General features: G+C 55.9%; 1 long non-coding RNA gene across 1 annotated transcript in view; it reads left to right on the plus strand.

Moving 5' to 3' along the window:
• Window positions 1-22,736, plus strand: part of LOC145717716 (uncharacterized) — a 94,109-nt gene that overhangs the window by 59,895 nt on the left and 11,478 nt on the right. Inside the window, exon 2 of the long non-coding RNA XR_014141113.1 lies at window positions 5,559-5,680. This is a non-coding gene — a long non-coding RNA (uncharacterized LOC145717716). The remainder of the gene's footprint in view (window positions 1-5,558; window positions 5,681-22,736) is intronic.

Genomic DNA, 22,736 nt, shown 5'->3' on the forward strand with positions numbered 1-22,736 from the left:
CCCAGCTACCTACCTACCCAACCATCCATCCACCCACCCAACCACTCACCCAGCTACCTACACCCTATCCACCCATCCACTGAGCCATTCAGTCAAACCTCTACTCAACCATCCAGCCATCATCCATCCAAGCACTCATTGAGCACCAGCTGTGTGCCAGGCACTAGAGATATGATAATGAACAAACCACACATGCTCCTCATGTTCTTGGAAATTCCAGCCTATAGGAGGAGACCAACATGAAAGTTGAACCTAGGAGGATTAGTGGTGTGAGCCAACGAGTATAAACAGAGACACATCTGTTGGTTGTGGAATTGGCTCCACCTGGAATGAGCTGTCATTGCACATGGAAGCCAGAGCTCGGCCTGGAATGGCTGAGAATATGCTCAAAAAAGTCCTGCCGTGACAGGGCTGACCCAGGAGCAAAATTGTGAAATCATGCAGCTTGTCCATAAACCTCTCTCTCTGTTTGGAAACTTCCAGCACCCACACCAGGGGTTCTCACGCTATCCTCTGAATGCCAGAGCCTCCCACTCAGGCTTCCTGAGCTCCAGAATTCTCTCTTCCTCCTAGCTTACTTGTCCCCTACTCCAGGACCTCAAGTACCTGCAAGTGTTGAACCCCAATCCCTGTTAATATGCTAATGATGATCCCCCATCCGAGGAGCAGAAGGGTTAGGACACAGGAAACAGACCCTGGTCTTCAGAAGGTCTTGAAGGGAATGTCTCAAGCAGTGGCCTTTCTGGCCCTGCATGGGGTAGTCCAATTTGACCACCCAACCTCCATGACTCCTGCTTCAGGGATGAATCTCTCGGTTTCCTCTGGGATCTGTCCCTTCCATCCTCTCACTCCACGAGATTCAAGTGTGGGTGACACCACCCCCCAGTTCCAGGAGTGAACACAGGACCCAGACCCAGACAACCTGAGTCACAGTGATTGGTTCAGAGATTTCTCAGGATCCAGCCTGTAAGTGTCACCCCTATGGTGTTGCTGGAACAGCAGAGAACCAATCACATTCTTCACCCTGACCTGACCAAACTGGTGCGTGTAAGTCCAGAGTTGCCAGAGGCCAGTACACAGAGAAAATGAAACCAACCTAGAGCAGAGTAGAACCAAGGGAAGGGAGAGGGGCAGACTGTCACATGATCCAAGTGCCTGGATCCAACTGTGCCTGAACTCCTGGGTTGGGGGACCTTCTATTATATGAGTCACAGAGTCTCTTGTTTTTATTACTTAAACGTGAAATGAGTCTCAGTCACTGGAAACTGAAAGAATCTTGACTCCCATGACATGGGTGGAGTCATAGAGCCACACATCGGGTCAACCCCATTAGAATGCCATGTGCAGATTGAAGTCCTGACATCACTTCCTCCGAGACAGTTCTGTGGCTTCATCCTCTCCTTGCCCCAGCAGGAGATGCCGCTTTGCTTTGGGTAGCTGCATGGCCGGGGGCCACTCTCCCTCCCTCCAGCTCCATTTCCTCGTCCACACAAGGGTGAGGCCGGGACTGTGCTGTCCTCTCCTGAGGCTTCTCAAAGATCCTGGGGCCCTTCCTTTTCTCAGTGAAGCCATGAGCCTCTCCTCGTATTTATTTAAATGAATGAAGTGAGGTGACATGCTGTGCACCGGTCAGCGTCCTCTCCCCACATCAAGGAGAGAAACGGGACCAGAAAGGATAAAACCAGTGTTAACAAGGAATTACTTCTGGGAGATGGGATTTCAGACAATTTTAATTGCATTCCTCACGCCTTTTTTGTTTAGCATTAATCCCTTTTCTAATCAGACCAAAGATGAATTTTATTTTAAAGGAGAGAAGGAATTAAAAACAGAAGTGACCGGGCCGTGGAAGCTGGCAGGAGGTAGGGAGATGGAGGGGATGTTCCTCATGGGGAATGCTACAATGTTGGCGCCGTCTTTGTCCTTTGGAATTTCAGTCCGTGGTACTTTAAAATGGCCATGCTCATGGGGTTTCCTTGCTGGGACATTGAAGAAGCTGCCAAACTCCAGAATGGCCCGGCAGACAGAAATAGATGAGGCACCCCAACTACGATTATCAGTTTCCCAGTGATAAAGGCTTCTGGAAATGCACATCGCAGACCCTGAGCGGGCCGCTCCAAGGCTGTCCACACCAGACACCGCGCACCGATCCACTCTCCTCCCGCCGAGCCCAGGCAAAGCTGCGTGCTGCTTCTCAGAAGCCGCCCCGGTGAGCTGAGCTGGCATAGCGGATGAGACCTGGATGCCCCCAGAGCCTCGGGGGGGCCCCAGACTTGAGGGGCCCATGTCCAGCTGGGATGAGGTGGGGAGCCCCAGAGCCAAGAGCAAGCGGACCTGTTTCATGGACTAGAGCAGAGTTCTCAGACTGGAATGAGAATCACCAATGTGGACCCTGTTCCCAACGCCGCAGGTCCAAGGAGCCTGAGAACCTGCATTTCTAACAAGTTCCCAGGGGATGTGGATGCTGCTGGCTCCGGGACCCCACTTTGAGAATGACCAGATTAGAGCAAGAAAAACCCAGAATCTGTCACTGAGGTCGATTAGAAGCCAGAGGTTCTCGACATTAACTGCATCTGACCTGACTCCCAACCCCCATCCCCACCCCTGAGATTTTGACCTGGTTGGTTTGGGGTGGGGTCAATATGAATATTTCTTTGAAACCTCCTCAAGCATTCGGACGTGCAACTAGAGCTGAAAACCAGTGCTGTAGACATTTCCAAATGTTAGATTTCTGTGCCCTTTACTTCTTGCTCCTTAAATGTCCATTTTCCTTTCTATTTATTTACTTATTTATTTGGGAGGGTGATATAAATTAGTTATAATTGTTCATGGCTGTAACTTTAGCTCCAAAGATGGAGGTTGGTGGTTGACATTTAATTACTTACTGAATGACCCATTTCTCTCATGAGTGACACAGGAGTCCTAAAGTGGATCTAATAGGATCTACTGGATCTCGTGAGGACTGCTGAGGTCACAGCCATGAAGTCTGAAGAAGGAGTGCAATCTTGTAAATCTAGAATATACTGTTTGTTCCAAGAATAAGGTGGATAAACCAGCCATATTGAAACCCTGATTATAACAAATGTAATGATGGGGGAAGGGAGGGAGGGAGGAAGGAAGGAAGGAGGGAGGGAGGGAGGGAGGAAGGAAGGAAGGAAGGAAGGACTTTGATTCTGAAGCCCAGGTACTCGCCGGAAAACCAGGCCAAAGGGAGCCCTGCCTTCGAGTAGAGCCGAGCTCCAGGAGCCAGAGCCCCTGGTCCAAGTGTAGAGCCTGCGCAGGAGGTCCCCAGGACATCATTCCTGGCTTGGGGGAAATGGACGGGGGCTTTGGGCAGCACCCTGGGAACCTGCGGCCACTGCAGGCACCCGAAGTCACAGTGTGTGGCCTGGGAGCCGCAGGGCTTCTTGTGATTTTTTTGTGGACCCCGGGGATCCAGGGGGCTGAGGTTGCTGGGTGAGGGGCTTTGGGCCCCAAGAGATGCTGCTGTGCTTCTTCGTTCTCGCCCTGTGAACTACCTGCGTCCCAGGACTGTTGTGCACCCCAAACCCCAGGGGGCCAAGATCCTCCTCGGGGAAGTGTGCCCAGGCCAGGGGGGGCAGGCGGCGGGGGCGGGTAGCAAGATCCACAGACCAACCCCAAGGCCACACCGGATTGCAGGGCTATTTTTTAAACGATACCAAGCTTTGCACAAGGGCCTTGGCATGCAGGCTCCTCCTCCCATGGGGCATCTCTGCAAGCGGGGATCAGGGGGGCGGGGAACTGCTCCATCCCAATCAGTTTCTGGGATTGAGTCGTCTTTCTCTAAATAAGTAAATTAGCTCTAATACCCTTATTTGCTATCAACCTTATAAACCTAACGCAAACCAGATGGGCCTGGCTTCCCGAGCCCCCCACGCTGCATGGCCCAGCCTCCTCGGGTCGGCCCTTGGCTGACTGGCTTCCTTAGCCCCTGCACCCCCTCCTCATCCCTACATAAACAGCCCCTCCGAAAGGAGAGCGTGTTTGGATTGCTGCCCATGCCAGAGGCTTCCTGGGGTCCTCCCAGATCTTCCTGGGGAGCAAGCTCAGGAGCCATACAGAGATGACTCATTTTCAGGGTCAGCCCCAACCACACCTTTGGTTCCCCATCTCATAATTTATTATTTTCAATAAGAAAGCATGGATGATCTTTCTTCCTCGTTGTCAAAAGTGATGTTTTCATTTCTGGAACTTTAGAAAAGACAAATATAAAAAAGAAAATGTAAAATCGCCTATAACCTGTCTACAGGGATGGTTAATGCTCTGGGAACCAGCCTCCCAGACTTTTATCTGGAACAGAGGTCGACACACTTTTGCTGTAAAAGGACAGTTAGTGAACATTGGGAGTTTTGTGGGTGATACGGCCTCTGTCTGAGGTCTGCTGCCATAGCATAAAAACAGCCATAGACAACATGTCCACGAGTGGACGGGCTATGTACCAATAAAACTTTATCAACAAAACAAAACAGAAACAGGTGCTGGGCCACATTCAGCCCACGCGCATAATCCACTGACTCCCCGTCTGTACAACAGAAATAAAGTCTGGGCCACATACGTAGTTTGACATTCTCCCACTCGTCATATCAGAAAAAGTGAAAAGAAATAGGTGGAATTTGCATCTGTACTTTATTTAACCCAGTCTATATGAAACATTAACATGAAATAATACTAACAAATTACCAATGAGAAATTTTACGGTTTTTGGTTTTTTTTTTTTTTTGGTACCAACTCTTCAAAATCCAGACTTTATTTTTACCCTGATAGCACATCTCAGTGTGGGGGAGTCACATTCCCGATGCTGGGGAGCCACGTGTGGCTAGTGGCCACCGCAGTGGGCGGCGTGGGTCTGTGCCTCACTTTACCTCCTACCACTTGTCTTACAAGATGGCGCCCTCTGCCCACTGCATGCGTGGCTATGACCAGCTACTTGACCTCTCTGTATCCTACCTTCCCTGTTTGTCGAGTGAAGATTGCAATGCCTGTCTCATAATGTTGTGTAAGAATTATATGAGGAAACGCTCACAGGTCCCGCCTGGGGTCTGGAAAACAGCAGACACCCATTAAGTGCAAAGTCTTGGGTTAGCTGTCAGCATGAAGGCACAGCCACGGAAAGGCATTCTTCTTGTCCGCTTTCCCATCACCCCCACCACCAAAACGGCAGGGGCCTTTTGAAGTCAGCCATCCAGCCCACCTCCCCCCAGCAAAGTAGGGAGAGGCCAGCCTGAGGCCCAGAGAGGTTAAGAGACTTATCCAAAGTCACTCAGCCAGAAAGGCCTAGAAGCCGTTAGTAGTAATGGGCACCTGAAGCATTTAAAAAATGTCATTTTTTATTCACCAAAAATTCAATGAGTTTGAAAAGTAATGAAATGTGATTTACCACATCAATAGGTTAAACAAGAAAAACCATAATAATCTTAGTAGACACAGAAAAAGCATTTGACAGAACGCATCATTTATTCATGACCAGAAAGAAACTCTCAGGAAAATAGGAATACAGGACACTTCCTGACCCTAATCAAAGTCCCTTCAAAACCCTACAGCTAACATCAGACTTGCTGATGAGAGCCTGAACGCTGGTCCTCCAAGAGCTGAAACACGGCAAGGATGTCCTCTCCCAACGCCCTCCTTCACATCCCACTGGAAGTTCTAGCCATGCAATCAGGTAAGAAATAAGAAATAAAGGGCATGCAGATCAGAAAGGGAAAAATAAAATTGTCCTTTATTTGCAGGTGACACGATTATCTATTTAGAAGAATCCCAGAGAATCTTTTTTTTTAAGTTTTAGAATAAATAAATGAGCTTAGCAAGATCACGAGACACAAGGTCAAGATATATAAAGAACTGACACATACCTCACCCTTTACCCAAAAAGTACTCAAAGTGGATCATGAATGCCCCACCCTAAGAGTTATAGCAATAAGAGACACTGAATCTATTTTTGTTTGAGGTCTTTTACCCCATAATATGAAATGAGTAAGGTAGTTGATAAATTTTACCCCGAACACTGGTGCATGGAGGTATGTTGTCCTCTCTGTTTTCAGCGGTGATCATTTTAATGGCCTAAAGAAAGCTGGAATTATCCTGAAGCTAAGAGTAAATGTTTCTTTAATTGACTTCATTCTCTGGCACCAATAGCATCTGTGTATATCATGTCTCTATATCTGAACCAAGTTGTGTGCAGAGAAGTTGATGTAACTATATTTACAGAAAACAATTTTTACAGTTAAAATTCACATTTTAAGGCTTTTTTAAAAAGGATCATTAACCTAAAGATAAGATGTAAAACTCTAAAGTTTCTAGGGAAAAAAAAGTGTTAAAATCTACATCACCTTGTGTTTGGCAGTGTGTTTAGATATGGCACCAAGAAAATCCATGAAAGAACAAAATGAGTAAATTGTACTTTATCAAAATTAAAAACATTTCCTTTGTTAATGACACTGTTAAAAGAATGAAAATACAAACAAGAGGCTTGGAAAAAATATTTCCAAATCAGATACCTGATAAAAAAAAAAAAGAGGACGTGTATCCAGAATATATAAAGAGCTCTTACAACTCAACAATAAGAAAACAGACCAATTAAAAATGAGCAGGGGCGCCTGGGTGGCTCAGTCGTTAAGCGTCTGCCTTCGGCTCAGGTCATGATCCCAGGGTCCTGGGATCGAGCCCCGCATCGGGCTCCCGGCTCAGCGGGGAGCCTGCTTCTCCCTCTCCCACTCCCCCTGCTTGTGTTCCCTCTCTCACTGTGTCTCTCTCTGTCAAATAAATAAAATCTTTAAAAAAAAAAAAAATGAGCAAAAGATCTGAACAGACACTTCACCAAAGAAGATATATGGATGACAGAGAAGCATATGAAAAAATACCCAACATCACGTGTCATTAGGGAGATGCAAATTAAAACCATAGTGAGATATCACTACACACCTGTTAGAATGGCTAAAATCCAAAAACCCGGTGGGAATTCTCATTCCTTGCTGACACCGCAAAATGGTTGAGTCAGCTTTGAAGACAGTTTGGCAGTTTCTTATAAAGTTAAACGTACGCTCACTATATTGAACTGAAAACTCTTGTTTACACAAAATCATTCATGTGAATGTTTATAGCAACTTTATTTGCTGAAAACCGGACACAACCAAGATGTCCTTCAACAGACACGTGGATGGACAAACTATAGGACATCCATACAATGGAATATCACTCAGAATAAAAAGGAATGTGTCTGCCATCGCTTCACACCACGGGAATCACCTAAGTGCGTTTTGCTAAGTTTAAGAAATCAGATTCGAAAGCCTACATATTATATATGCCATTTCTAGGACAGTCTGGAAAACAGAAAAGTGGTTGCAGGGAATTGGATATGGAGCAGTAATGCGTTACAGAGGGGACACGCTCAGGAATTCTGAGGGTGCTGGAGCTGTTCTGTGGGGCACTGGACGATGCCAGATAAAAAACGTTCATGGGGAAACGGGTGAAGTCTGAATGGAGTCCATAGCTGAGTTGATGATAATGTACCAGTGCGAATCCCGTTGTTTTGATCGATGTCTTAGGGCTGTGAAAGGTGACAGCGCTCGGAGACACAGTGAAAAGTACACGGGAACTCTCTGTATTACTCTTTGCAACTTTCCTGTCCATCTACAATTGCTCCAGAATAAAAGGGCTCCCTGATGAGCTCTCTCAGTCATCCCTGAGACTGTCCGTCCTCCCTCCGGTGTTCCGCCTGCTTCCACGGGTCTCATCCACCTGTCCTCATCCAAACATGGCCACAGAAGAGAGAAACAAGGAACAAGACCCCATTCTTACCATTTACGGAGGAGGGGCTGGGGTGCCCAGGGATGGTGAGGGGCTTGCCGCATGGCTCAAAGGACGGAAGCACTGGTGCTGCTGGTTCCTGGCTGGTGCTCGCTGCACCGCCCGCGGGGCACTCCCCAATCCCCTGTGTTCACACGCGGGCACTGCAGCACTCAGTGCTCTTCACACCACACGCCAGCCCCCTCCATCCTGTGGCACGTGGACAGTGGGGTGGCACTTCGACCCCCTTGTGCTTGGATGGGTCACATGACTCGTTCTGGCTGCCACATTGTGGGCAAAAGTGATGTGTGTCCTTCCAGGTGGGACACCCCCAAGCTCCCACCTCCCTCAGGCATGGGGGCTGGCCACAGTCCAGGGGGTGGCTGCTCCGCCAGCCGGGGGCGCTGCGGGACCACAGGGAGAAGGGCGCCTGCCTCGCATGGGGTGCGTGGAGGTCAGAGGGGGCTGGTTTGCAGGAAGCCACGGTGAAGCCACTTCCGTAGCAGCAGGACCCAGTCTGAGGGGAGGACCTCCAGGCCACATCGGCTTGGGAAATCGGGTCGTGCCGTCTTGACACCAGCTCTTTTCTCATTCCCCGTGCGTGGGCCCGGCCCTCCCCAGCGAGGTAGGGGCAGGGAGAGGAGTGTCAGCTGCCAACCGGCCAGAACGCCTGGGATCCTTTCGGGACAGAGCTGTGCGTCACGCCAGCCCACGCCAGTTCCTCCACCATGATGACAGTGAATGCGGTGAGCAAGACACGGCGCCACAGTTCACAGTCGACACCGACATCAGCCAGGTCTGTGGAAGCAATGGCAGGTCTGCAGCATAGCGAGAGGCTCCCTGGGCTTATTCTTCACCTGGGACACAAGCCTCCCCCAGCCCCCCGAGGGGGGCTAACGGACCCCATGAGTCTCTCCCCTAATTCCCCATTTATGTCATTGCCGAATGGGTCCGTCAATGAAACAGCAGAGCCACAAAGGTGGGGAGGTCCCTCTGCCAGCTGGCTGGGTGCAGGGTGGCCAGGGTTTCAGAGTCCCCTGGGTCCCAAACGCCACCTGGCTGGACTCCCCTGGGACTTGGCACCCATTACTATAGGTGGGAGATGCAAAACCAGCTCAGTCCCGTTTTCTCTCCTAAATTCATAACAGTGCCTTATAACCCACTCACTCTATTCCTCCTGACTCGTCCTGAAACTTGCTCCGCCCCAAATACCCCATCGACAGAGGTTATGGGTCCCACAGACGTGTTCAAGAGTTCCCTGGCCGCCCGGCTTCCCAGATCCCAGCTGAGCTGGGGCGGAAACGGGACTCTCCAACAGAGACATGAGAAGAAAGCGTGCAGGTTGCCCAAACACTGACCGCAAACAGGGTTTTCCACAAAGCCTTTTAGGGGATGTGAGGGTTTGGGGTGAGGCCTCATGGAGCTCCCGAGTGGTCCTCTAAGGGGTCGTGTTATCAGTCCCGTTTTGCAGGTAAGAAAATCGAAACCTGGAGAAGGTGAGAGATGCGGTTTGTTCGAGGCCGTAGGTGGTGAAACCAGAGCTCCACATGCACTCCCCCCAACCCAGGTCCTAACTTTGAACAAACAGCAGCCTCCCTGGGGCTCCAGTCTCCCTGGGGGCTGCCAAAGGCTGAGGGTGGGCGGCAGGCAGGCGGCCAGGCTGCAGACAGATTTGTGCTCCTGCGACAGAGGACAGTCCGGCCCTCCGGGCTTGTCCGTGCCCCTGGCAGCCTGGCGTGAGGCCATGGCCTCACCCCAAATGCAGCACCATTCCTGGACTGGAGCACCCCAAACCTGCCAGGACCCCTAGTATTTCCCCTCTGGCCAGCCCGCCCGGGCAGGGGTACTGAGCAATGGAGATGGGGAGGGGGGATTGAGGAATTAACACTCGCTTCCCTCTGGGTGGAAAGACCCCCATCAGACCTGCTCTGGAAGCCCACCATGGTTGGTGGGGGGTTGGGCAGAGAGGGGGCATGAGTTGCAGACAGAGGCGGCATTCTCCAGACCGCAAAGTTGGAAGTGAGCGAACAGGCCTCAGTGTCCTCGACTATGGAATGGGGCGAGGGGCAGCCCGTCCTCGGGGCGGCGGGGGGGGGCGCACATGAGCACAAATGAGGTCATAAATACACAGCTCTCAGAAGGACTCAGGGCCCAGAGCTGCTCGGTGCCTGATCAGCACGGTGATTATTTCTGCGTCGTCTGGACGACTGTCCTCCCAGGAGTGTGACAACACACCCACATGTGTATGTGTGCCTGGCACCATGCTAGAGACTTCCTGGAGTGCTCAGCACACTTGGTCCCCACTCCTGCTGCCCAGTAGGAATGAAGACCGTGGTTGCAAGTGAGGAAACAGAATCCAGAGGACAAGGCTGCTGGGCCTCACACTGCCGGCCTCCCCGCGGGCCTCCCCAACCCGAACTCCGCTCCGAAGCTGCCTCGTGACTCTTGCAAAATGGGCTATGTGAGGAGAGATTCAGGAGAAGCCCAGGCCTCCCCACCTCCAACATCTGCGCACATCCCCTGGGAGGCCAAGGAGGCCATCTGGGGAGAAGCGACAGGCCGGATGCATGAACTGAGCCAGCGTCCCTGGGACCCAGGCCCCGTCACCTGCTGCCGGTGGCCTTGGCAGGGCTTAGAGGGCCTGGGTTCAGCTGCCTCCTCTTGCACGGAGGGTGAGGGTCGTTCTGAGGATTAAGAGTTTGAGCAAAGAGTGCTTGGCCCATGTTGTGGGCTCGTGGCCCCCAAAGATACGAGTCCACGTCCTCACCCCCAGAGCCTGTGGATGTGACCTTATCTGAAGAAAGGGTCTTTGTGATTAAGTTAAAGATCCTGAGATGAGATCATCCTGAAAGATTCGGGTGGACCATAAATCCAATGACGGGTCCTTAGCAGGACGGAGGGATAGTTGAGACACAGATTGAAGACAGGCCATGTGAGGAGGGAGGCAGAGGTGGAGGGACTCGGCCACAGCCGGGGGACGCCTGGAGCCCCCAGCAGCTGGAAGGGGCAGGAAGGACCCTCCCCGGAGCCTCTGGAGGGAGCCCAGCCCTGCGACGCTGGGATTTCGGACCTCTGCCTTCCCGGCCTGGGAGAGAACAGGCTCCTGTGCTGTAAGCTTGCTGGTTTTGTTGCAGCAGCTGCAGGAGCACGTGGGCACGTGGGCACGTGGGCACGTGGCTCACACTCGAGTGTGTCTCAAGCACCCTCCCCAGGACCCCCCTGGTCGGCACTTAGGGCGCAGCAGGGAACATCAGCAGCACTGTCGTGAATAACGCTGCACAGTGATTATTCCTAGTCATCCTCATGCCTTTTAGCTCAGCTCCCTCGTGGCCATGTCTAAAACAGAACAAACCTTAACCGGATGCTGGGGCAGCGGGAAGGGAACGCCAGAGCCCTGACTGACTCCGTTTCCCTCCCATCTGGGTCCGTCCTGAGGCCTCTGCATGGTTTGCAACCTGGGATTTAGGGATGGGCCTTTGGCTGCCCACACGAAGGCGCCCAGGCGCTGGAAAGTGCGAGGCCTGTTTCCACGGAGCCCCCTGGTCTAAGGATGCCTTAACCCGCAGGGGCGGGGTCCCAGCCAGGTAAGCCTGGATCCTCCAGGTCCACGGAGAACTCTGCAGCTTCGAGCTTCACTGGCAGGATTCCAAGCTGCCCCTCGGGACCGGAGAGTCGGGTGACCGAGACCTTCAAGACCCCGCGAACTGGAGTCCCTCGTTAGCAAGGAGAGAACCAGGGAGGAGGCCATCATCCCTCCCCCTGAAGCCCTGGGGGCACTCACACCCCAGCGACCCCACCTCCCGGGCCTCAGCCTTCTGGTCTTGTCAATGGGCTTATTAGGAGCACGTCACATGCAAGTGTCTGCATGTCGGATCTTACCATAACATCTGCATTAAATCGTGGCGCCTGCAAGGTGGACTCCAGCAATCTGTTCGAATTAGGGACATCCTGATTCCAAGCAGAGTCCACTAGCTTTTTACTCCCAGACGAAAATCGAGTCAGCCCTGCTGGACGTGAGCCCTGTGATCACAGGGAGGTGGCTTCGACAGAGGCTGGGCCAGCAGTGGCTGAGCCCACCCGCAGGCCACCCGCCACCAAGCCTGGTGGTGACTTAATCCATTCCACATGGAGCCCTGGTAGGCGCTGACCTTTGCCCATTAACCCCGAGACCCCGCTGCCCTGGCTTAGAACCACCGTCTGTCCGCGATAACCTCCCCTCCATAACTCAGCTGGCCTTGCCTGCAGAGATGGGTTGATAACGCGCCGAGATCCGGGGTCAAGTTAGTGGGGCTTGGCTGACAGCCCCGGGCCGAGGCTACTGCGCTCTGGACCACCTTCCCACCGCAAACCTGGAGGGGATCGCTGAGCAGTGCGGGGACTGCTGGTAGAGGGCGGCCAAACCCGCCCCAAAGAGGCTTCTCCTGGGCCTTGCAGCCCGGCCCAGGGGAAACAGCTGTGGCATCTGCCCTGTTCCGATCTTTCAGACGCAAGTCATGGATGTGGACCCGGGGCCGTAAGAGAGAGCCCAGGGGGCAGGGAAGCCCAGAGCTTGCCCAGGAGGTGACATGTGGGTGCAGACTTGGCTTCCTGGTGGGGAACCGGCCTGGGTCCAAAGCCCACCCGGTTTGCGCCGGACTTGCCATGGGCAAGTCACATGCCCTCCCCGGACCTTGGTTTGCTCATCAGTGAGAGGGAGCAAGGGATCTGGGGAGAAGATGCTCCCAGAAGCTTCTAGCCCAGCAGCCAGTGGGCAGTGACAGCACGGTCAGCAGCATCACCCACTCTCCCTGGCCTCGATGTTGAGTTCCCCCTTCTTATAAGGCCTCCCTAGGAAGGCAGGAGAGTCAAGACATGGTAGGTCGAGCCCGGCTACCCCGCTCGGGGGTGATCCGTGCAGACGAGTCCCGCTCCCACGCCCTGCCCCAGGTGACGCAGAGTCACTCCAGATGTCCTTTGAGCCTCTTCCTCCAGACTCGACCCCACGGGTGGGCAAGTCAGATCTGGAGAGGAAAAGAGCAGATCCACCAGGCGTGACTCAAAGCCCCAAAGTGTCTGTGGACGTTGAGAGAGCACCATCCTCGCCAGGCTGGTCCCTGAGACCGGTGCAGACACCGGCAAGGTGTCACCCGGGCCTGGGCGTGCGGCCAGGGCTCACCCACGGCCAGGGCCGCTGACAGCAGAGTCTTGTCTGATGCGCAGACACGGTGAGCGCTACGGGAAGCTGAGGTTGTGCATGTCGAGGCTTCGGGAACAGGCTTTGGGGCCGGGGAGCAGGCAGGGGCTGGGGAAGTTTGAGGAGCAGGGCCCGGGAGGGCCGGGAGTTGAGCGTTTTGGAAGCAGCAGGAAGTGAGGAGTGTGCCGGGCGCAGCCTGGCGCGCCCCAGAGAACACCTGACCTCTCGAGCAGACAGCGAGGTCTCCAGGCCCCGCACTAGTGCCCTCTGGGCCTGGGAACCAAGAGATGAAGGACGGAGGGAGGGAGGGGGACCAGTCTTGCAGGCTCTGAGCTGCGGTGGACGCCCAAAATCATGCACAGCACGGGCCCCACTGTGGACACTCTACCCACAGGAGGCCGACACAGGAGATTGTGTTTGGCTCATTCTGGCTCCGAGATGGAGGGAAAGGGGCAGCTTTTTTGGAACCCACCGCACCAGTCTGCATTATAGTTCAGAGACTTGCCACTCCGAGTGGGGTCCCAGGACCAGCAGCTGCAGCCTCACCTGGGAACTTGCTAGAAATGCAGATTCTTGTCCCGCCCCCCACTGCCCAGACTCCGTGAACCAGTGACTCCAGGGGCTGGGCCAGTGCTCTGTGATTTAACAGCCCTCCTGGCGGCTGATGCACGTTAGCTGCTGAGAAGCTGTCTCTGAGATGGGAGATGCTGGGAGGTATAAGGCACCCCGTCCCAAGTACCTGGCAGGGGGGGGGACGCAGGTGCAGGCAGCCGACCCTGGGCGCTGGGCGTGGGGCGTGCTTAGAGCCCCAGCTCCCTGGACTGTGCCACGGGCTTGATGCCAACGCCCCTCCAGGGACCCTCCAGGGTTAGACTGAAGGATGGTGTCTGTAGAGGATCTAGCATGCTGTAAGGGAGACCTGCACTGCTATTTACATGATTGATTCCTTATCATCATCATCCTCTGCTTGGCTGGGGAGGGTCACCTGCTTAAAGCAGGTGGAGATCACCCACAGGGCAGCTGGGAGGTCTGGCCCCTGGCTGCCCCCTCCACCTGGGAGATAAAGTCCAACAGGGACCCTCTGGGCTGGGATGCGTCCGACGTGGTCCCCTTGAGAGCAGATGTCATTAGCCAAAGGCCAGCTCCCCGGACTGCAGACACCCCAGAGACCCCCAGGGATGGAGCGCTCCCACAGAGGCTATGCACGTGCCACTCACCCACCTGCCCCCCGCAGTCCCGCTCCCCCTCGCCCTGCCTTCAGGGAGCCAGCACCAGGCACCAGGAGATGCTCGAGACATGTTCGAGCAGTGAGCCGGAGGAAGGATGCTGGGTCCCCTTGGCCACTCAGAATGTTACAAACCGCCCACTCCTCCGTCGCCCTCTGTCCTCCGTGTGGGACACCAGCTCCTGAGAGCTGCACCTGAAGGTGTCGCCCGCACCCCAACAACCAGCTGTTCTCAGGAGTTCTTCAACCAGGAAGCTAGTTGCGCTTTCACTGTCGCCCATCTTAGCATGATCTGAGATGCACCAAACAGGACCCAAGGGAAGCCTGACGATGATGACGATGATGACGATGATGATCTTGCCCACTGTCTAGGGAAGGGGCCAATCCACCAACAGCGATTAGCTTACAAAACAGTATTGCTTTGTTTTATTCAATTACGTAGTGCATCCAAGTGCACAAAGATCGTTGGAATCACCTGTCCCGCCCCCACACAGATGAGCACTAGTACCGTCTTGGACAACACAGTCTCACCAAGAGCTGCGCCGGCGGGCACAGGAGAGGGGGCCGGGGAGAGGAGCCGGGGCGTGTGGAGGCCCGAGCGGTGGGCAGCTGCAGATGGTCTGACTAATGGAGGGGCCCCCGCTTGGACAGGGCTCACAGACATCAGGCCAGATAAAGGCATCGTCTGTGCGGGCCATTTTTTTCTCTGCTATCTCTTGTTGAGGCCATGCTAACACCCTGTCAGCCCGCCGGGTGATGGATGGCCGTGGGGAGCCGACCCACCCCACCCCCTCGTGCAGGCCCTGGAAGGGCTTTCCAGAGCCCACCTGCTAGCCTGCCAGAGTGGTTCTCTTTGGGGGGAAGAGGGAGCACCCCAGACTGGAGTGTCACACACTCGGACCCACACAGACACGCTACCATCTCAACTCAGCCGACGTTCAAAGCGTGGGACCCAGCAGGCCCAGCTCTCAAACTTATCTGAGGTCCCACAGCCAGACCTTGAGCTCCTTACTAACCCTGTGCTCATCTTCACAGGGGTCACGCTCACGTCCCCAGGGGCCCATGTGCCAACAGAACGATTCTGGACGAGGCCAGCTGTCTCCGACCCCATTTCCCGGGAAAAGGTGGACCAGGGTTCCTGTCCCCTAAACCCTCAAAGGCGGTCAGAAGCAGGGGGTGATGACGAAGCCCTATGCCAAGCACTCCACCTCCGAGCCATAAACTTCCTGTGAAGGAAAACAGAAGGAGCCTCACGTGCTCCTGTTATGGGATGGATGTGCAAGTCACATGGCCACGCCGAATAAACAGCGGGCTGGCCGGCCGGCCGACCGCTCCTCAGACACATCCATGCCTGTCGCCCACCCCGCCCCTCAGCCCCGGCCGTCTCCGGGGAAATGACAAACACCGGATAGAACCGATGGGACCCCGGAGGCCGGATGCCCACCACCAGGGACTGTTTATGTCTGAGGCCGTCCTGGAAGAAAAATGTGAGAACGCTTTTCCAGAACATGGTGGCCAAGCGAGGTCTGCCCGGGTGCCAGGGAAGCCACACAATAGGGGCAAATGCGTAGCGGAAGGATAGGGCTGGGCACGGCCGCCACCGGACAGGGATCGGGCCGATTCGGGCCTACCCTCCACGCTCCGCCCAGATGCTGCACAAAGGCAGCTTGGGTCTGTTCCCCCGCCTGGGACTCAGGGCCTGACCCTCTCCCCCGGCCCCCCGAGTCGTGGGAGACAAATCCGGGTTTGCTTTGATCGGCTGTCAAAACACTGAGTTTGGGGCAGCGGACACTCCGGATGGATGCGCAGAAATTCCATGTGACGGTTGTTGGTAAAACGCTTTCAGAGCGGACCTTTTATTTTATTCCAGCTCAAACACTGTGGTCCACTCTGGGGCAGGATGAGGGTCTCCTCGCAGAAGACACAGACCTTTCAGTACTGGGGAATCCAAATCGGGAGGCCGATCGTGTGACCTTAGGAAGCTCCAAGAGAATCAGAGGCAGGCCACGTCACTGTTACCGGCCTCACCTCTTAATAAGAACCACATTTCTTGGGGTATCCACCCAGAAAAAAAAAAAAAAAGTCGATCCATTAAAAGTCAGCATCCAGTAAAACCCCGCCACGTGCAGAACGCTGCCCCAGGGAAAAGTGGCACCTCTGAGCCGGGGAAATTGTCCTGGGCCCTTGGGAGACTGGCGTTTGGGGACCGTCAGGCCTGTGACCCTAGAAAGGGCTCTGCTTCGCACTAGCGACGTGGCTGTGGGCCTCGGCCCGGGCTTCCTCACCTGTGGAGCGGGCGTGGTCGTGGCACCCACCTCGCTCGGGGGCGGCCGTGGGAAGGACAGGAGGTGAGGCTCAGAAAGCTCACCGGTCCGCACGGAGCGGTAGGGGGTGGGCCTGTAAGAGGGACCCCAGCTGACAGAAGTCCCTTCCCTCGGTCACAGAGGCCGAGCGCTGCTCCATGACGTCCACGGCGGGCCGCAGAAGCCCACCCGCCACAGCACAGCACGCGGGAGCAGTGTAGGGGCACCGGGCAGACCCAGAACCACAGCGTCAGACCCACCGGCCCGCGCCTGCTCACCCCTCCATGCCCCACGGCAAGAAGGCCTGGGAACAGAATATTTGGGGCTTTAAAATTGGGGGTGTGATGACACAGAGGAAGGGGCGGTCACACCCCGTCCGCTAAGTACCGTCGACTCCGTTTCACGGACGGCAACACCAAGGCCCAGAGCCTTCCCCACGCGGCTGCACCGTCTCCGAAGCAGTGGGCACACGGGCGTGTTTCCTCCCACCGGCATGTGGGGTCTCACCCCATGCGCAGTGCGGTGGGCGTGGGGCCTGCGGGGGAGAGACCACCCTGCCAGGGCAGCGCGGGCCGTCCCAGGAATGTGCTGCTCGGGGGCGGGAGGTGCACAGGAGGCCCTCCCACAGGGTCATCTTTCTCCCTGCCTCCAGGGATTAAGATAGCGAGAGGGAGCCTCTCCCCGGAGAGCCACGCTGCCCACCCTCCCCTCCTCCCCACGCCCGCCTCGCTGGCAGTGCCCATCAGTGGGGGGAGGCCGGGCAGGGCCGACCATCCACCCTGCTCTTGGCTCTGGCGAGCTGACGCTGGCAGGGCCTCTCGTGGGCACCGCGTGATGTCATCACCCAAAGACGTGGGCTACCCGCCACCCCCCGTAAGGACAGGAAGGCACACAGGCCTGAGTGCCCTTGCCCAGGTGACTCGGCGGCACAGGAGGAGTTCCACAGCCCCAGCCCCGTCCCACGGGGAGACGTGCCTTCCCTCGTCAGGTGCAGCGGAACTGCAGCTCAACGCGACCTCCCGACGCATGCCGCCACCGTGCACCTGGACAGCCGAATCCCCAGCTACCCTTGGACTGGCCTCGGAGTCCAAGATCTGGATTCAGAAAGAATATGTTTACCACACGGGGTGTTAGGCCTGCACTGCCCATGTGCGAATCCTGGCTCTGCCTTTCCTAGCGGGCCTCCCCTCTCCAGGCCTCGGTGTCTCCATCCGCTGCCCGGGGCGGACAGTGGCTGCCCCTCTGGGCTGTTGGGAGGAGAGTGTGGTTGGCATCACCGTCCTGATTTGTATTCTTCTTTGCATTTGAAATGAGGCCAAAAGGTGAAGTAATTAAATGCAAGAGAAAAGAGTTGGAGGGGACTGCGCAGGGTAGAGAGGCCCGGGATGGACTGTAGCGTCCGGAGGAGAAGCCCGGCCCCCAGCGGGCCGCAGAGCCGCACAAACCCACCACCAGCAGAAAAGAAACACAGTGAAAGTTTTACAGCCTTGCCCATTTCAAAGCGTGGCTCTTGCCCACAGAGAAACTGGTCTGGACACCGGGAGCTGGGTCAGGGAAGCCCCAAGTTCAGCGATGGCTGGGATGGCAGGCCCAGCGTGTCTGGCGCCAGAGCCCCACTGCCCCCAGGAGGACAAGGGCTCCAGACCATGCGCTGGGACTGCTGGACGACACGCACAGGACAGACGCCAGCCTCCCCGCAGGCAGACCCTGAGACAAGGCTCTGAGAGCCAGCAGCGTATTTGGGGGTGACCAGAGCGCCAGCAGGAGCAGAGCGGCGAGACCCCAGGGGAAGGCTGCCGTGCTGGGTGCCTTACAGAGCAGGAGACCGCATGGGCAAGCGGGCTAGTCCCTGGGGCAGAGCTCCCCCGACGGTCCAGGCAGGGAGCCGAGAGCCCCTTGGGGCGGCCGGCAGGGCTGTCCACGTGGGAACCCACACGGGGCCACACATCGGTCTCGGCAGCTGCATCTCCCACCCCAACATTCGTACCCTAATCTGCATTTTCCTAAGTCTTATGTCATGTCCTTTTGAAGAAGAAAAGTAATTGTGAATGTGATAAAAGACACAAGAACAGTTTGCCCCTATTTCTCACCAGAAGAGTCAGCTCTGTGTGTCACAGTCCCTCCGCATCAGACCCAGGCCCTTGCCTCTGGCCACACGGCCCTCCCTGCCCCCTTGGACACCTGCGGCCCATCGGGTGACACGTCATTATATGCTTGAACAACTACTGGTGTCCATCAGCAGCCCGAGGCCATTGCTGCCCGGCTCCGATAACCCAGTCCTGACAAGGCCCCCTTGAGATAGACATTCCTCACTTCCCGGTGGTCAGGATTGGAGGGACCCCAGTGGGAGCTCGCCTTTCTTTTGGCACATTCAAATTCATACTAAAACGTTGCCCGTGGAGAGCAAGCGCCCCCAACACAGCGGGCGTCTGGGCCGTGTGGGGATCTGGGCCCTCCTCCCGCACCCCAGGAAGCTCGGGGTGCTCTCGGGATGCTGTCAGGATGCCCAGCCATCCCATGGCACCCCTGCCTCCGACCCCTGCCTCCAACCCCGCGCCACACACACAGTCACGGGGCAAAGTGCCAGTCGAGACTGTGTCCTTGCTGCTTTCTCTCGTGCGTGGTTTTTTCTTGCTGCCCATCAAGTGTCTGACCTTCCATCAAAACTCGCTCTCACATATAATGCCTTCCCTATTGGCAACAGCAGAGAGCGGGCAACCACCAAATGCTTACCACCAGCACCACCCACGGGTTGTGCTCATGATGCACAATACTTCAGAGCAGCAAGAATGAGGCATTGGGCGCCCCGGAGGATCCCAGGCTAGCTTCATGGCAGGGTCTGGGATGCTGCTTGTCCGTGCATCTCCTCCCCTGAGCGGAGTAATTGGAGAGCCACTTCCTGGAACTCTGTGTCTTGGGGACAGAGGCGAGAGCTGGAACCCGGCAGGGACCAGCCATGCTGTGTGACCTCGGGCAATTGACTCAAACTCTCCATGCCTTCCTTCCCGCCTCTGGAGGTGGAGGTAGTGATACGTGCCGCAGACATAAGCAAAATAGCACAGAATCTCATACATGTCATCAAATAATACAGCGAGGATGCTAATGGGGAGCTGTGGTGGTCGTGGCAGGGACACCTTGCTGTGTTTGGAGCCCTTAGAACATTGCCTGGCATCAAGCAAGGTGCCTCAACACGCCCGTGATTGTTCTTGCGGGGCAGTAGAAAGATTGTAGGCTTTGGAGACCGGGGCATCCGTCAGCTCTGCCACTTCCCGTGTGTCTTTAAGAGAATCACCGACCCTCTCCGAGTCCAGTTCTCCATCCATAAAAGGGGTTGGTCTTGGGACACAGATAAGATAATGCAGCATTTTAAAGCATACAGCATGGATCCTTGGGTGGTAATGGGAAGTGATTTTAGGTGGTCAACGGGCAAACCTTTTATTTTAATGGTAAAATATTTATTTTAAGGCTTACTAGAAAAAATGCAGAATTAAGTATCAAATTCGTCACTTTTCGGGAATTATTATTCGTACTGAGTTTCCTTTTATGTAGTTGAATGTTTTCTATAGCCATGCTATTTAAAGAAAAATACCTGGAAAACAGTACGCGGGGCACAAAGACGAGGCGCCTCGGTGGAGTTGGGCTGGTGCCCTGCCCACAGCCCCTCTGCCACCTGAGTCCCCCACGGCGCCCGCCTCTCCCTGCTTCTCGCCTGGGCCAGGGGACGCGCCGGCCCTGCAGGGGGACGTCCGGGGACGCCGGGACCTTCCCGCAGTGCAGGCGAGCGTCCTGAGGATGGTTCCTGCGGGAGCCCCCATGAGGCCTGCACGCTTATCAGTAACCTTTACCAACTAACCTTTTGGCCTCTCTCCCTGCCTGTCTCCCTTCCCCACGCACGCTGCCCTCGGCCCCGCAGCCCCCTCGTCCTGGGCTACCAGGAGCCCGTGTGGGACGTCTGTGTGGCATCTGAGCTCAGGCTGCTGCCAAACCCACGCAGATCCCAGCATAACCCCGTCAGTGATGTTCCTAGGGGCCCTGTAGTTTCCCCTCCAGAATATCAAGTTTTGCCTCAAAGTTGACCCTGACGGCCTATTCACCTAAGGAAAGACCCCGAATGAGACAACCATTGGCTGCTTTTACCACACCTCTCAGCACCTCTCTGCCTCTGCGAGCTGGGATCCCCAGCTGCCGGGGCACCGGAGACCAAGCGGACACCCTGCTTGGCTGAGGTGACCGGGCCGCAGGACGTGGCGGGTCGGGGGGCGCCTCTCTGGGAGAGGGAAGACTTTTTCCTATGCTCCTGGACCTGGGAGTGGAATCTGGCTGCCCCGGTACTAAACCCGGCTCTTCCCCTTCCTAGCTAGGTGAAGCCCTAAGCCTCCACTTTCCCATCTGAGAAATGGGCCAATGTTTACCCTCCAGAAGGGGTGATACTCAAAACGTCCAACAAGTGCTAGAGAAGAGGTAGCAGCCATCGGGAGCAGGGCCAGACGTCAGCGACAGTTCGGCGGACAGGCTGTCAGAGCTGAGCACCGGCCTCGCCCGCTGCAGGACCTGCTGGAAGGGTTTGACAAGGGAGTGCAGGTTGGAGCGTGCCTTCAAGTAGGGCAGCCGTGACGAACCGTGACTCCTGTACCAAACTCCGTCCTGTGCTGGTGTGGTGCTGAGGACGAGTTCCTGGGCTGGATGCAAACTGGGCCTTTGAAAAACAAGTTCAAGTAGTTGCCCAGGAGGCAAGCATCTGTGACTGCGTTCCTGGGGCCACAGGGGCCAAGGCTGCGCTTGAGGAGGAGGCAGATGCGGGACTGGCCACAGCCCCACCAAGTCTGGACCTTGTCCCGAAAGTCAGGACACTTGTCACTTAAGGCTTGCACCAAACTGCTCAATGAGAGCATCAGGTCTTGGCGTCTGCTTGTGCAGACGGTGGGCCAGGGTCTCCGAGAGGTTGGGCGGGGGGGAGGGGCGCTGGTACGGGGCAGCTGCGGCCCTGCCCCAGGGAGGCCGCTGGCCAGGATCTGCAGCGGGGGAAGACGCGGGGCCAGTGTGACCTGGAGCCAACGTCTACGGACTGTGTTTGAGCCGAAGCCAGAGCAGAGCTGTCCTGTCACCTGTCAGGGGACACACGCTCTGCAGAGGCCCAGCCTGGCTTGGAAACCCAAGGTGGGCAGTTCCCACGCTGAGTCACTCGGGAAGGAGCACCCATCACCGTGCTGCCCGAGGTGGATTCTGCTCTAGTCCACACACGGGCAGGTTGTCTGGGGGGGAAGGTGGCCTGGGAGACAGAGACAGGGCATCCCCTCACCTCGGGGACGCTGGCGGAGGAACCGGGCAGAGGACGATGACGGATGGGACAAAGACGCAGCCCTATCCCTGCCCGCACCCCGGAGGTGGTGTCCCTCGGGGTGGCACTCAGCGCCAGTCCGACGGCGCTGTCCACAAGTACGAAGCCACAGGCAGGCGGACAGGAGCCAGCCTCGGTGCGGCAGAGCCCCTCGTCTGATCCATCCTCACAGTCACCCTGGAAGCAGGGGCTCTGCATCAATCCCGTTTTATAGATGAGGAAGCTGAGGCCCCGAGCGGCTGAGTAACTTGCCCAAGGACACACAGCCAGTGAGTGGTGGAGCCTGCACTCGCTGTCGGGTGTATGAGACACTAAAATCCCCTCAGTGCACAGGTGTGCAGTGTCTCATCAAGACACGCACCCACTGGAGCCCAACCGGTGGCCTTGACCAAAGGGAACAGGGCATGTGGTCATCCAAAGGAGAAGTCATTCGATCGAAAGCAGGGATTGTTCCAGAAGGAGATCCCAATACGAGGGCCAAGCCCTCTGACCACTGAGCCCCCAGATGAAACCCTGGGGTTTGGGTTCCTGGTCTGAGGGACCCTCCCCTTCAGTGCTCAAAACTTCCCACTGCCAGGGCCCGTCTCTGTGCCGGGGGCTTCGTGATGTATTGGGTTGAACAATGTCCCCTAGAAACGCAAGTCCTTGCAGAATCTAGTGAGTGTGACCTCATGGGAAATAGGGGTTTTACTGATGTAACTAGTTAAGATGAGGTTGTACCGGGTCAGAGTGGGCCATAAGCCCGACACCTGCTGTCCTCAGAGGAAGGCCGTGTGAACACGGAGACACGCACACACCATGCCGCCGCAAGCCAGGGGTGCCAAGGGCCGGTGGGCACCACGGGAGCCAGGAACAAGGCAAGGAGAGAGCGTGGCCCTGCCGACACCTCGATCT

The sequence above is a fragment of the Leptonychotes weddellii genome, chromosome 16 (genome assembly GCF_054177405.1).
Source record: "Leptonychotes weddellii isolate Sample4059 chromosome 16, ASM5417740v2, whole genome shotgun sequence".
NCBI classification, from domain to species: domain Eukaryota; kingdom Metazoa; phylum Chordata; class Mammalia; order Carnivora; family Phocidae; genus Leptonychotes; species Leptonychotes weddellii.